Source organism: Galeopterus variegatus, unplaced genomic scaffold (genome assembly GCF_000696425.1).
Source record: "Galeopterus variegatus unplaced genomic scaffold, G_variegatus-3.0.2 Scaffold693, whole genome shotgun sequence".
In the NCBI taxonomy this organism is placed as follows: Eukaryota; Metazoa; Chordata; class Mammalia; order Dermoptera; family Cynocephalidae; genus Galeopterus; species Galeopterus variegatus.
This window is the reverse complement of record NW_007726804.1, coordinates 130,464-146,500: the sequence shown is the minus strand read 5'-3', so window position 1 is coordinate 146,500 and position 16,037 is coordinate 130,464. Positions and strand designations below refer to the sequence as shown.

The window sequence follows — 16,037 nt, the reverse complement described above, 5'->3', positions numbered from 1 at the left end:
ATGTGGTACATATACACAATGGAATACTACTCAGCCATAAAAAAGAATGAAATTCTGCCATTTGCAGCAACATAGATGAGACTGGATTATGCTAAGTGAAACTACCCAGGTGCAGAAAGAGAAATACTGCATATTCTCACTCATAAGTGGGAACTGAATCCATAAATAAACAAATAAACAGTAAAGACAGAGAGAAAGAAAGAAAGAAAGAAACAACAATCACAGTAATATGCTCAACTTTTAGAAGGAGAGAAAAGAACTGTGGTTACTAGAAGTGGAAAAGGAGAGGGGAGAGGCAGGGGACAGGGAGGAGAGTTAATGAGAAATTGGTTAACAGACACAAAGAAGGATTATGTACTGTAATGATGAATAAGCTAACTAATCCTGATCTGACCATCACAAATTGTACACAACTAATGAAAGTCAACTTTGTACCCCACATATATATATAAAATAAATTATCTTGAAAAAAAAAAATGATTGAAATGTACATCTTAAAATAAACTTGTATTTCAAATTGGGAATATCTTTGACAACAGAAGTAATGTTCAAGAGGGAAGATTTAAAGTGACCTATGGATCCTAGATGACTTAGTGGCAGAAGACTACATGCTTAACAAGTTCAAGTACTGGAAACAAAAATGACCACTAAATAATGGGTTGTTTGGTGCTACTCTCCCTTCAAACCAGGCACATGACAGTAATGCTTCTTACCCATAAATGCCTCCTGTTCTCTGGGGAGAACTCACCTTTCTCTCCTTCCTGCAGATCCTTCAAGACTTGATAGCCCACAGCTATGGCACGGAGGTTTTTTGATGCCAGCTCTTCTGTGAAATCCTTGCCTCATCCTTGCCAGGAGCTATAGAAAAGAAAGAAGGGGGTCAGAAAGAGAGAGAGAGTTTCCTTTCCTCACTCTATTAATCTAATCCATCACCAAGGACTGTTGATTCTTTGTCTAAACTTATTTGTCTTTGTTTATAATCCATTCATCACCCTCTATCCCCCACAAGCCTTTTCCTAAATTCTGGCTGCTGTACTCTCTCCCCTGGTCTAAGTAACCATTTGCTTCCTTCAAGAAAGCATTTTATGAATACTAGATAAATGGATAAATGAACAGGATGAAAGTCTGGGGTGTGTGAAAGGTAGAAAATACAAAACCCATCCATGAACTTTAAAACTATTTCAAATTACCATATCCAGAATACTGATTATTACTTATTTCAACACGTTTGTGGTGCATCTGCTATTTACCAGTTAATGTGTTAGAGCTGGTGATATACTGAACACAACAGACACAGTGTCAGCGCTTGTGGAGCTACAATCGATTGAGACAGGAGGAGATGGAAAGGGTATGCATATAAAATAAACAGGCAGTTATAATAAGGTGCAATAAGTTAAATGCAAGTGGAAGTCCAAGATGCTATGCTTGCAACTTTACTTTGGAAGGTTGGAGAAGGCTTTCTGGAAGAAGCATTATCTAAGCCACCACCTGAAGGATTAGCAGTGTCAGCCTGAATGAGGGTAAGAATATTATTCCAAGTGGGAGGGAACAGCAGTTACCAAGGACTGGAGGTACAAGAATGAAATATCAAGCTGGAAAGGAAAGTAAGAGACAGATCCTTTAGGCCCTAAAAGCCAAGTTGAGGAGGCTGTACTTTATCAAGAAGGTAAAGGGGGGCCATTGAACAGATGTAAGGAAACAACTTATCAGATTTGTATTTTAAGTCTAAATTTTTAAGTGTTCTGGCACCTGGAGAATGAATTAGAGGCTGAGAGAAAGACTGGCGTCAAAGACACCAGTTAAGAGGTTGTTAAAATGATCTACTGAGAAACTAATGAGGGTTTAAATTAGAAATGTATCAATGGGGACAGAGAGAAAAAGGTATCTTTGAAAGCTATAAGGTGGTAGAATTGTCCATATTTGGTGAGAAATAAGCCAAGAATAATTGACTTAAGTAATTGAGTGGATGGTGATCCAGTTCTCTGAAATTGGTAAAACATAAGGTGATACAGATTTGAAGGGGAAGATAGTAAATATATGCAATTTTAGAGATCTGAGGCTCTTATGAGACATCCAAGTGGAAAAGTTCAGTAGGCAGATATGTGAGTAAGGAAGAGTAAATCTGGGTGGAGATTCTGTAAGTCTGAGGCTCCTCTGGTAAAACTAATCTATTTTAAATCTTTGATCTACTTACATGCTAAGATCAGGAAGGCAGTGATCTAAACAAGATAGGTAGATCTTGTCTATTTACAACACATTCAACTTTCTTTGTAACAATATAATCTTAGTCTCATAGTTTTCTATCATATATAGATTAAATGTCTTTAAATATATACATATATACATATATATATATATATATGTATATATGTATATATTTACATTTCTATCATGTTCCCAAGTGATATTAAGATGTCTTTTCATATATACATATATACATATATATATATGTATATATGTATATATTTACATTTCTATCATGTTCCCAAGTGATATTAAGAACTACTGGACTAGTCCGTTTCAAAGCAAAATCCATCTTTTTTTCGTTTGTTTGTTTTTGCATATCACCCATATAGCTCAATGCTGCATGCCAGCCCTTCAACTCATTTCTGATTAGCTCTCATCCCTTTATCTACAGAGACTGTTACAAATCTTTCACTGACTCAGGGTTTCGTTCCTTTTCTAAAGTAGTTCTTGTGAGATTAGAGATCATTCTTTGATTCTACAAACTATAAACATAAGTACATACTAGCCACGCTAGGTACTTAGGATGCAAAGATAAAGATATGTCATGGCTGTCATTTAAGGACCCCAACCAAAGTCTAGAATGGGAGACAGTCAAGTAAATGGACAACTAGGGCACTAACAGAGGTATTATTATGGTATCACATGTTCTCAAAAGCAATACATAAAATTTCAAAACTATCTCAATAGAAAAAGAATTCCAAATTCACACACATACAAATCAACAAATAAGATTTATATAATTTTTTAACTTTTTCTGCAGTTAACAAGTTTTCTCTAACTTACAGCACTTAATGTAATGAAACAAAAAAAGAAACTAAAACATTATTTTAAAAACCTCACGAGCTAACCCAAATCCACAAAATTATTTGCCTACACTTAACAAATCACCTCTTTCTGAGCTCTAAAAAAAAAAGAAACTAAAACATTATTTTAAAAACCTCATGAGCTAACCCAAATCCACAAAATTATTTGCCTACACTTAACAAATCACCTCTTTCTGAGCTCATTATTTCCCCTGGTATAAAGCACAATTCCTCAGACCTAAAACAACCCAATCCTGTCTCTAGCTCTGCAATTATTTAACTCCCTAAGCCCCAATGGAGTCTTTAATTCCAGACCATCTTTCAGTCCTGCCCATGTGCTTTTTCTGGTGTACCTAAAACACTTACCTTCCTTATTAGCTATTCCCACCACCCTAAAGAATCTGCCCTTCACATCCAACTCTATTTCAACACTCTCCTTGAAAACTTTATAATCCCCAGTTTCCATTAATTATTATCATTTTTAACTATGACAGCCACTCGTTCTGTGATTTCAACCATTTGTGCTGTGATTTCAATCATATAAATACATCTTCTTTCCTCAATTTGAACGTAAGCTAGTTAAGGGAAAATGCCTTATCTTATATTTATTTCTCAAAACCCCTGCCACTTACAAAGTGACTTTGATATCCAGCTCAGTTTTCCTCAAGCAAAAGTCTACAATCCTTCAGTGTGTGGGGGAATATGGTGTACATAACTCTTCTACTGTACCAGTATCTATAACTCTCTGCCTTCCCCAGATTTCATATTCCCTTGTCAACAAGATAAGGGAAACTCTCTTGACAAATAGCTCTTGAAAAGCTCTGACCATACTGGATACCAGTGTAAGTCCAATACCACCAGTCCCCTCTCACCCCCATTTCCATTCCCAGTACTGGACTAGACGGATTGCTATTTTTTAGTTGAGTACCAAACTAAATATTTAGCTTGCCTTAGAGGGCCACTTGTTCCAATTTATGTATCTTTAAAAACTAGAGTCATAACAGTTCCAGAATATGGCAGATGAATATCTTATTAATCTTATAGCTTTAGAATTTACCACAAAGATGGGCTCCTAGTAGCTGCTCAGTAAATGTTGAACTTACCTGCAGTGGAATGAGCAGTTTGCTAGCCAATCACTGTACTAGCTGAATATTTTGTGAGAGCATCTAGATGAACTGCATGGTGAAGGAAGCTATCTCTTCCTCAGGTTCCTTGCTGATATTTAATGAGAAACTTCTCAAAGGGAGTGGTTTCTCAGAAGAATCATCTATTTCAAATCCTCCATTTCTGGAGGAATCCTATGTAAGAACATTTAGGAAAAACAGGAATTTTTAATGACTGCCAGAAAAGGAGACTTAACACTCTCTAACCATCCCAATATTTAACAGAACTTATTATCAAAAAATTCTTTCTTATCCCTTCTGTTACAGTTTAATTTTTTTTTTTCTCTCTTTTTCTCCCCAGGCTTGGCCTCAGTGTAGATTAGAAACAGCTGGGCTCACTCTTTTCCCTACGTAAGATTCTTTAATAGACCAAAAGACTATAATTAAACTGCTCTTCAGCCTTTGCTCCTCCAGATGAATAATTTGTTTCTCTATCTTTTTGCTTCAGGTTTTATTTTCCAACATTTTGGTCATTTTTGTGATTTCTTTTAGTAAACATAGAACAATGTCTGCTACACTTCATAGTTCATTAAAGTGGAATACCTCTCCTATGCTCTGCATTCCTCTTCAGGCAACTCTGATAGAGTGGAAAAAGCGGATTTAAATTCTAGCATGCCTGGGCTAAAGTTCCAGCTCTGGGCTCAAGTTCCAGCTCTGTCACTTATTTGCTATGTCGTCTTAAAAAATTCATTAGCGTCAGATTCTTCTAAAAGTTGTAAATAATAGCTATATCACAAGGTTGTTAAGATTAAACCAGATAATGTCAGGCAAGTGGTTTGGAAATGTAAAGTAGTATTACTATTACACTGTTGTTGCTTTGGCTAGGCTGGACATAAAAAGACTCCATGCTGATTTTGGCAATCTCATTTCAAAAGACTGAAACCTTCATTATTACTCATATTAATGCCACAATCAACCTGTGTCAAATTTGTTTTTCCAGGAAATATTGACTACACCATTAAAGTATGATTGTGGCAGTTAAACCATGAACATGATGTCACCATTATATGCGCATGTTGCGGGGAGGGGGGCAGGTGGAAGGGGGTGCAGACACAGTTCAGTGGACCTCATTGTACTCTTAACTTGCATCTTATCTAAAAGGAGATGATGCAACGGGGATTCTGAGAGAATGGGACTGGGTTCCAGCATGACCTGCTCCCTTGGTTATTTAACCCCCATCAACATGGTTATGTCTGCTATCTGGAAGTGAAGACACCTCAGGTATGCACACTGATAATATGTGACTCTAGGTGCTTCACTGCACAGGGCATGGTACAGGCAGTCCACGACAAGCATCCAACCTCAGATCATCACCCACATACTGCATTTAGTTCCTCTTCTTCCCCACAAAACACCCCTCTTTCTGACAGGTACAGTTATTCTAGAAAACTGGCTTTAGAGAAAGGCAGTGCCCCCAAGTAAAATAAACTGATGAAATCAAAATAACTGAAGTTCAATTAATCAGGTTATGGAATCCTCTTCCCTCCAATGCAGTACAATGAGATTTGTATACAATAGGTATAAAGCACACAAAAAGTCATAAATGCCTTTAAATCACATAAAATTATTCTCAATATAATGTAAACAGTTTGTGTTTCAGTGGATTCTAATTTTCTGATAAATGGTTACTCAATTTAACCTATATTAGTAGAGCACCTACCAAATGCCAAGCATTCTTCTAGGTACCAGGGATTCAATCTAAATATTTAACTGTCAGTTAACTTGTTTTTATTTCAGCATTTTAAAGGAACTAGGATGTTACTATAATCAGAATTGGCCATTGATCTCTGAAGCAAAGAATGAATCCCAAAATGTGAAAAAACTATAAAGGAATATAAAACTTCACAGGCAGAAAAGAGAGAAATGGTACATAGGGCAAGGGAACAGGTTGTGCAAAAGCCTAGAAACAAAAGCCTAGGCCCAAGCCTGGCCACAGTCTAGCTGGGACATATGGGAATGGGTTTCAGCATGAGCTGGGTCCTTGGTTATTTAACCCCTGTTAATGTGGTTGCATCTGTTATCTGGAAGCAAATAGACAAGTCATTTACTATGACCAGAGCAAAGCAGGCTGGCAGGAGAGACTGGATGAAGAGTCAACCCAGCCAGACTGTAAAAAGAACCCATAAAAAGACTGTAAAAAGAAACTGCATTGATTCTGTAGCCATGAATAATCATTGAAGAGAAGAGACATGACAGGATATAAATTTTAAAAGATTAATCTGATGGTAGTTCAACAGGACTGAAGAAAGGGGAAACTACTATCCAGGAAGACTAGTTATAAGACTCCTGCAACAACTCAGGGGCCTGACTAAGATGCTAACAACTTTCTGGAAAACTCAAAGTAATATATTTTACTTCATTAGAAATTCACTTTTCCTTTTAAAAAATTTTAAACTAACATTTCATATTATATTATGTGAATAAAATTCAATGACTGGAGATCTTAAGTTTTGAATCTACACTCTACTATTTTATTTCCTTTGTGTAGTCAGATAGATTTACTGTTCATTGTATTGAAATCAATACTAATAAATGGGACATGCATCAGAGAGAGATTTAACAGGACACCGATTCCCAGAACACATTTCAAACACGGGCAAAAGAGAAAAAGCTGTGGCTGAGATCCATTAGAACACTGTGACCTCTGGCACTGTGAACAGGCCTAGAAATCAACTCTAAGTTCAAATCCCACTTTGCCACAGACTTGCTAAGTGACTTGTCACTACTCTTTTGTTCCTCTCTTTCACCATATATAGACTAAGTTTTAGTAGTTTATAGACATCTGATGCTATAAATTCCAATCATGCTCATTTGGGTATAGCCAAGACATACAGAGTCTTAAAATTGTGTTATGGATACTAGACCTCTAACTTAATTTTAACTTTAATGCAATCCTCATTAAAATCCAAATAGGTTTTTGTTCACTTTTCCTTTTAAAAAATTTTAAACTAACATTTCATACTATATTATGTGAATAAAATTCAATGACTGGAGATTTTAAGTTTTGAATCTACACTCTACTATTTTATTTCCTTTGTGTAGTCAGATAGATTTACTGTTCATTGTATTGAAATCAATACTAATAAATGGGACATGCATCAGAGAGAGATTTAACAGGACACCGATTCCCAGAACACATTTCAAACACGGGCAAAAGAGAAAAAGCTGTGGCTGAGATCCATTAGAATACTGTGACCTCTGGCACTGTAAACAGGCCTAGAAATCAACTCTAAGTTCAAATCCCACTTTGCCACAGACTTGCTAAGTGACTTGTCACTATTCTTTTGTTCCTCTCTTTCACCATATATAGACTAAGTTTTAGTAGTTTATAGACATCTGATGCTATAAATTCCAATCATGCTCATTATAGCCAAGACATACAGAGTCTTAAAATTGTGTTATGGACACTAGACCTCTAACTTAATTTTAACTTTAATGCAATCCTCATTAAAATCCAAATAGGTTTTTCCTTTTTGGAATGGTAGTGGGTGCATGACAAAATGTTTCCAAAATGTATCTGAAAGATAAACTTCAAAATGACATAAATTTTTCAGAAAGATGAACCGTGATAAGTAGCTTGCTCTAGCAAAGAGAAAAATATTTTTTTTCATTTGGAGAGTGGAGGCAACCTAACAAAAATACTATGATTTTCAATACTATAATTAGTCTTATACAATTAACTAAGTGTCTTATTTATTTAATGTTAGTATCTAAAACAACAAAAAATATTTCTTTTAAACCTTGAAACATAATTTCCAGTACCTTGGCCTCATAAATACAGTTTTAAGAGAAGAGCATGGCACTTATATTCTTTTCTTTCAGAAAGTTGATATTTCTGAGTCTTTAAGAAAGAAAGCATATTGTGAGAATAAAGAGCAGATATTTGAGTGAATATTGGGGGAAGGAGAATTAAACTGCCCCTGGTTAGTTCTCTATTCTAGCCCAGGTTCACAGTCTGTGTGACTCTGCACAAGTCATTTTACCACACTAATCTTGTCATCGGTTAAAAAGTTTAAAAAAAAAAAAGCAACTGAAAAAAAGTCTTCCTACTTATCTAGAATCCTTATAGGAACTGATTTAGGAAATCTTGGAAGGGGAAGGAAAAAAAAAAAAAAAAGGAACAGCTATTTCCAACTGTAGAAATTGTAATGTTGAACATAAGCTTGGAAAAGTCTAAAGAAAGTAGAGAAATCAGAGCAGGACACCCGAGACAGTGACAGTCTAACAGAATGTAATAAGGAAGCATTAAGGAATATAATCCCAACAAATCTGAATCTGTTGGTTTACAACCCTAGTAAACACATACCACTTACTAGTTATTGAATGCTAACAAGTGAACTACTACTGCTAGTTACCATATGCAGAATTAAATATTAAATCATTTAGTCCTTACAATACTAGGAAAGAGGGTTTTTTTATTATCATTATTGATATTTCTGTTATAAAACAAGGCAACTGAAGCACAGAGAGATTAACTGACTTGCAGAAAATCACATGGCTAGAAGTGGCAGAGTCATGCTCTGAACCAGTGTCCTATATTGACAAGCTGGTATTAAGCCTAAAAGGCAAACATAAATATTTTAGGATGGTACCACAGGACTATTTTTAAGAAGCTAAGTACTAAGAGTACAGTCATGAACTATGGCAAAAATTCTAATCCAGGAATCAAGCTGGTATTAAGCCTAAAAGGCAAACATAAATATTTTAGGATGGTACCACAGGACTACTTTTAAGAAGCTAAGTACTAAGAGTACAGTCATGAACTATGGCAAAAATTCTAATCCAGGAATGAATAACAAGAGCCACATGAAACATACAAAGTAACTAGATCTTTAAATACTCTATAAATTTAGCAAAGGGCTTTAGAATTGAATTACTTAAGAATTCTAAATGACTTGAAAGTTATTGGAATACACATTGAATCACACATTTTCTGACATGAGAGAATGGGGAAAATATATTAAAAGGTATAAAGAGGTATTAGCAATAGAACAGGAAGAACTACCATGTGATACACATTATGGCCAAGACTCTGTATGTTTTCTTTACATTCTTTATCTGTTAATCACAATATAGTAAGTACCTGTACTATCATCTCCATTCTAAGAAGACAAAAACTAAGGCTTGAGAAGATTAACCTATCTAAAGTCAAGCTGGCAATTAGTACATTTCTGGTAAATATCAGAAAAAATTGTGAAACATACAAAATAAAGTTAGTAAAATAGATATTTGACCTGTTAAAGAGATTGAATGCCAAATCTGAGAAAAGGGAATACATGGGTGAAAAAGTGAGGCATGAAAATTCATTTAACTATTATGAACATAAACTATATGCAAGGTACAGGCAATGCCAACTCACCATCTAACACTGGAACAAAGTGGTTAGGCATGATCAAAACAATTACTCTAGAGCTCTTGGTTTTTGTTATAACTATAGGAAGAAAGAAAAGACATCTTGGATAGAATTTTCTCTCACCTATTGAGAAGCAAATAAGAAGGAAGAGCTCTGATAAGAAGAAAGTATGTTAAATAGCGTAAAAAGCAATACATAGAAAGGGGCATTCTGACTGTATAGATGAGACTACACTGGGAAGAACATCAATAGGCCACCCTGGGAAAAGCTGAAGATCCCAGACATCCTGCCTCCTGCCTCCACCCCATGTACAGAAACCCCAGGGCTGGACTTAAAAGAGCAGTGCCAAGATTATAGACATGGGGCAAATGGAACAGCTTAGAGCTTTTCACCCGAGGCTTCTTGTACATTACAAACAGCCGGAAGAGGGACACAAACTATTTAGCAACTGCTATCACTACATAGGAAGGAGATAAAAGGAACATCTAATTTGCTTCTAGGTTGTCAAACCCAGATCATCAAGAGAGGAAAAAAGGAAGTGATGAGAGGAGAATTTTTGTCCAGAAATAAAAATTGTGCATATGGCATGCATTTTCCTTATGAGGGAGAAAAAAACCTTTAAAATTACTTGATGCTGTGAGGAAAACATGAGGCTAGAACTCATAACTTTAATGGCAATGGAATGATGGGCAAGCCCACTAACATCTTTAAGGTTCATCTACTGAATACGTAAAATGAAAAATACCTGCCCTCCCTATTGCAAGGATTATTACAAGCGTTAAATACAGGCAAAACTTTTATGGCTAAAATAAAAGGACATGGGGAAGGGAGGAAAATAATGAATTATGATTCTGATCATAAGGAAAAAAATAAATTTGAAATTTGTATCAATAAAACAACTGAGATTAAATATGGACATGTTTGTAGACTTTAGAAATAAATTAACTGTGAATACATATATTATTTTTAAAAACTATAATAATCAAATGAATGCACATTGAATACAGATGAATAATTTTCCTAAGAAACAGAATTTTAATGACAGAAGAAAAGGGAGATCCTGTAGTCTAAGATACGAATTTCATTTTCTTAATAGGAATCCTGTTATTCAAGCAGAACACGTAAATAGCTGCTCTTGTTAAAATACAGCTGAGGGTCTGCTTGATTTGTCTTTCCACTGTATGGCTCCAGGTAATTTCTACAGAAGCTCTTCTACGGAACAGTTTTTAAACCATAGGCTGAGTACTGGCCCTAATTTCTAAAAACGAGAAGAATAAAACCAAGAGGTAAAGTTGGTTAAAGGCAAGCCAGAATTAGGACCGGAACCCAATTCTCTTGACTTAATCTAGTATTCTCTCTACTATGTCCTATTATTCTATTTTGTTCTTTTTTTTTTTTTTTTAAGAAAAAAATCGGAGGCGTTCTCTTTTTGACTTTGTAAATAATCCCACTATCTCTCTTTTTCCAAATCTCCTTTGGGCTCAAGATCATTCAACTCTAATCTTTCTGGACACAAGTAACTGATATGGGCGAGATCTGAGAAGTTTAAAAAAAAAAGAAAAAAGAAAGAAGAAAAGTTTTAAGCCAACCCAAGTTCATTTTGTTTTAGACTTAACTAAAAGTAACACATTAAGGGAAGGTATTTAAACTGCAAACTGTGGTGTAGAGGGAACCTCATTCCCCTGTATTTGCTTTACATTGTCAAGATAAAAAAACTTTCCAGGGGAATCACAAGAAAACCCCAACATGTTAGATAATCGAACGTTTAACAACTTGGTCTCATTCTGTGAAAAGCCCTTTCACTAAATGTTGGATGCTTGGAAAACGGTACCTAAATAAACAACGATTTTTAATTTAAGGACCCAGAGAAAAATGTTAATGACTCTCACATTCTCAATTTCTTATCTCCCGATAAGAAGACTGGACTTCTGTCAATATGAAACATAACAAACTTATTGCAAGCAATTTTATAAGAAAATTCTCAATACCTTTTCCCCTAAGAAAACCCAAACTGCTTTTAAGGGAATGAACTTTCAAAAATGTTGGGAACTTAAACATACTCAATTTTTTGGAACCAAAAATAACACTTTACTTGAACCTTCAGATATTAAGTAAACCTTGGATCCTGAATGATTCTTACTAAAGCCATTTATTCGTGAGGTAAATCTCTTTACGACCGCCAAGATCAAGGAAAAAATTTCGAAGTTCGTCTCTTAAAAGTCACTTCAGTGAATGCAGAGGGGCTCAATCCGAGGTGTGTGTGTGTGTGTGTGTGTGTGTGTGTGTGTGTGTGTGTGTGTGTGTGTGTGTGTGAAGTTCGTCTCTTAAAAGTCACTTCAGTGAATGCAGAGGAGCTCAATCCAAGGGGGTGGGGGTGTGTGTGTGTTTGCTAACGGCGCATTCCTAAGAATATTTTTAGGGGTTTAGGTATGCTTCAATTGCCTTTCCCGAAATCCAGAGATGTTGATTTGCCTCTTCCAGGAAGACAGGAAGCCAATAAACAGGGAAACTCAAGCAAAGGGCGACAATTACGAGGTCGTGAAACTGCACGACCTCCCAGCTGCAACAAGACCTGAGGTCTGCACTCTGGCTCTCTCGGGCAGACACTGACCTTAGGAGTCCGCGAAACGCCCACGCTCCACGTAACTCTTTCTGACCCATTCTCTGGAAAGCTCCGCTTTTTCTAAAAGAATCTGGGATACCCGGGCTTCCGCAACTCGTGGGCTTCCGCAGCCACGCAGGATCCGGAAGTGGCTAAGAAAAAAAAAAATGAAAGTACACCAACCAGAACTACGCATTAGCGGGGTGCGGAAGGCCCCGGCGGACCCAGCAACAGCGAAAGCCGAAGAGCCGAAGGGCCGAGGAGCCGAGGAGCCGAAGAGCCGAACAGAACACCCCCTCGCGCGCGGTGATTGGTCGGCAGGCCGTTCGGGGGAAATCCGTCTCTGATTGGCAGGAGAGCCACGAACCGGTTGGCCCCAGGTCGGGGCCGCGCGTGAGGAGGCTGCGGTGCTGAGGGACCGCGGGAAATCCGGGGCTCTCGAGGGCAGGGCTTTCCCTGCCTGCGGACGCCGCAGCGGGCGGCCTCCGGCGGCTGGGCCCCTGCGTTTCGCGGGCTCCTCTTTCGCCCTGGGAGGTGGGCCGATTGCGGGATGGCCTCGTGGGGAGGGAGCACTCTTGGGGAGGGAGCCCTCGGGTATAATGTATGCTATACGAAGTTATTACGCAAATTAGCCGAGGAGCCGAAGAGCCGAACAGAACACCCCCTCGCGCGCGGTGATTGGTCGGCAGGCCGTTCGGGGGAAATCCGTCTCTGATTGGCAGGAGAGCCACGAACCGGTTGGCCCCAGGTCGGGGCCGCGCGTGAGGAGGCTGCGGTGCTGAGGGACCGCGGGAAATCCGGGGCTCTCGAGGGCAGGGCTTTTCCTGCCTGCGGACGCCGCAGCGGGCGGCCTCCGGCGGCTGGGCCCCTGCGTTTCGCGGGCTCCTCTTTCGCCCTGGGAGGTGGGCCGATTGCGGGATGGCCTCGTGGGGAGGGAGCACTCTTGGGGAGGGAGCCCTCGGGCGGGGCGGCCGCGTCGGGCTGGGGCGCTGTGCGGCGCGTGGACCCCTGCCCTCCCCCAGGGCCGGTGTGCCCAGGGTGGGTAGTTTGTTGACCTCTGCGGGCTCAGGAGGGCGGGTAGCGGTTTGGTCAGTCATCTGCCCCGCAAAGCCGCGCCGGAGAGGCCCTGGAGAGCCGGCCGCACGCGCTCGCACCTTCGGGGCGGTGCACACCCGGCCGCAGGGTTCCCGCCCCAGGGGCGCGTCTCCCCGGTAGCTCTCGGAACACGGGCCTCCAGGTCGCTCACACTGGGGAATCGAGTCAGAATTTCTGGGAGTGGGGTTTGAGGGAAGAGTGCTCACCAGGCGATTATGTGTAGCCGGCGTTGAGAATCGCCAGTGCCTTCTCATTCTGTAGAATGAATGGCAATGTCTGTTCTAAGGTTTGAATGAAGCCAGGTGTTTAAAGATTCCTGCACATAGTAGGTTTTAAGAACGTTTTAGTTCTTGCCTCCCCTCAGTCTCCTCCACCCGCAGGAGTACTCAGTCCTACAGCAGAGCTATTGTTAGACATTCTAGAGCTTATCCTGTAGACGCAGTATTGTAGAAAGGCTACTGCTTTTTTTTTTTTTTTTTTTTTCGTATTTTTATTTCAGGAATTATCCGGTGGAATAGAGTTGTTACTCAGTATAGGAAACATTATGGACGAGATAAAAAAAAAAAATTACTAATGAACTCTAATGCTGTCCAAATTCATTTTTATGTTCAAGATGTACGATTTAACATCAGTTATACCTGGAATGTTGCCTTCTGTACATTAAGGGGATCTTTGAAAGATGGGCTTGAGAAGGAGGATAATGAAGCTCTTCTTGAATTAGTGAAACAAAGTCCTTCCTATCATGCGGATCAACAGTAAAAAATGAGATAGAGTGGAAGCTACAAGTTGATAGTGTATGTAGTTCATTTAGGGATATGAATGGAAATTATTCTAGAGCTGCAGCTGCCCAATGTAGTAGCCATTAGACACTTGAAACGCGGATACAGAAGTCAGAATTGAGGTCTGCTCTAAGTGTAAAGCATGCACTGAGTTTCTAAGACGTGGTATAAAAAAAGAATGTAAAATATTTCATTAATTTTAAATTGATTACACGTTGAAATGAGAACGTTTTGGAAAATTTTAAATTCCATATGTGGTTCCTGTTATATTTCTGTTGGATACTGCTGTTCTAGAGAGTAAGAAAATGTCTTTAAAGAAGAGCAGCTCCTTCGCTTGGTAATTGTGAAGGAAGCCAGCCATGTCACGCTTCTCAAGTAGCCTACAGATTTGCTGTACTTCATTTTTTGAGAGAGGAAAAAAGTACCCCCAAAAACCAAAAATAAAAAAAACCTGACAAAGGACATTTTCACAAAGCAAGTTCTAATTCATGGAGCCTTATGTATGTCACATGAACCAGTGATAACAAATATACCAAGTTATCAAGACATTTGAATTATGTTTAATGAATCTGATTAAGAATTCAGGGAAACATAACACTTAAGATGTCTGTTGAAAATGTTTAAAATAAGTTCTGGGTTTTAATGTTTAACCTGTAGGTCCAGTATACCTCTTTAGTTTTCCAGTGAACTCAGTAAGCTGAGGTTTTAGGGAACTTTTGTTTCCAGTGTTGTATATTTGCTTTAAAAATATATTTTTCACTCATTTATTTAAGAATAGCCTGCTGGGGGCCAGGAGTATTGCTAGACAGGGTTGAGAACAACGTGAACAAAACAGAAGACAGACATAGCCCTTAATCTCTGGGGGCTGATGGGTATCAATTCAGAAACAGTGAATAAGTAGATAACAACCAAGGCATAGTCTATTTTGCTTTTGAGTAAAATGCTTTACCTCTGTAAATTCAACGTGTTCGTGTTTTTAAACCTAGAATGTATATATTTCTGCTGACATGTTAAGAAAGAGTCTTATTAGGGTTTGGCTGTGGACTTAAGAAATACTAGTAAAAATATCAAAGTTCATTCATTAACTATGAGAACTTACAGAAGAAAACTTAAAACTGAACATTTCTTTACCTTTAAATACAAAGAAAAGTTGAAAAAAAATTATAATAGCATCCTATATCCTCTTTTAGCCTTTTGGCAACTTTTAGGTTCTAAGGAATTTATTAATAGAGTTGTAAAGAAGACATTGATTTATGCCCCAGCATAGTTTAAAATTGCTGACTTTAAGAAATTAAATTTATTTTAGCGTACTACATAGTTCTTAAGTCAATATATGTGAGTCTTTTAGGAAAAATTTAAACGTAGATCTTATGTGAGTTTATTACAGCTGGTGTAACAAATTACCACAAAGTTGTTGGTTCAAAACAGCACCTATTTATTATCTTATAGGTGTGTAGTTCAGAAGTCCAACATGGGTCTCAATGGAGTAAAATCAAGGTGTCCACAGGCTTGTGTTCATTTCTGGACACTTGGGGGAAGAATCTGTTTTTTTTTTTTTTTTTGCTTATTCAGGTTGTTGGCCAAATTCAGTCCCTTGCTGTTATAGGATTAAGGTCCCTGTTTCTTTGCTGTCAGCTGAGGGTTGTTCCCAGCTTCTAGAGACCACCTGCCTGCCTTGGGTTATGGACTTCTTCCTCCATCTTCAAAACAAGCAACTATGGGTTGGGACCTTCTCACCCTTCTAATCTCTCCTTTCTCCTGTTGTCTCTCTCTTCTCTGTTGTTAACTACAGCCTTGTGAGAATTCATTTGATTAGGTTAAATCTCTCCATTTTTAATGTTCAATAACTTTAATCACATCTGCCAGATGCCTTTGCCATAGTAAGGTAACATATGAGGGTACTTCAAAAAGTTCATGGAAAGATCTGTATTATCCGTCAATTCTGTTTTTCCATTAACTTTTTGAAATACCCTTGTATTCACAGGTTCTAGAGAT

The 16,037-nt window shown here is 38.2% G+C and overlaps 1 protein-coding gene across 1 annotated transcript in view; it reads right to left on the bottom strand.

Annotated features, from left to right (window-relative positions):
* PEX2 (peroxisomal biogenesis factor 2) overlaps positions 1-12,290 on the bottom strand; it is a 14,974-nt gene extending 2,684 nt beyond the window's left edge. The window contains exons 1-2 of the mRNA XM_008571503.1: positions 12,178-12,290; positions 749-858 (exon numbers count right to left, since the gene is read on the bottom strand). The gene's annotated coding sequence lies outside the window, so the exon portion shown is untranslated. The remainder of the gene's footprint in view (positions 1-748; positions 859-12,177) is intronic.
* Positions 12,291-16,037: the final 3,747 nt, after the last annotated feature.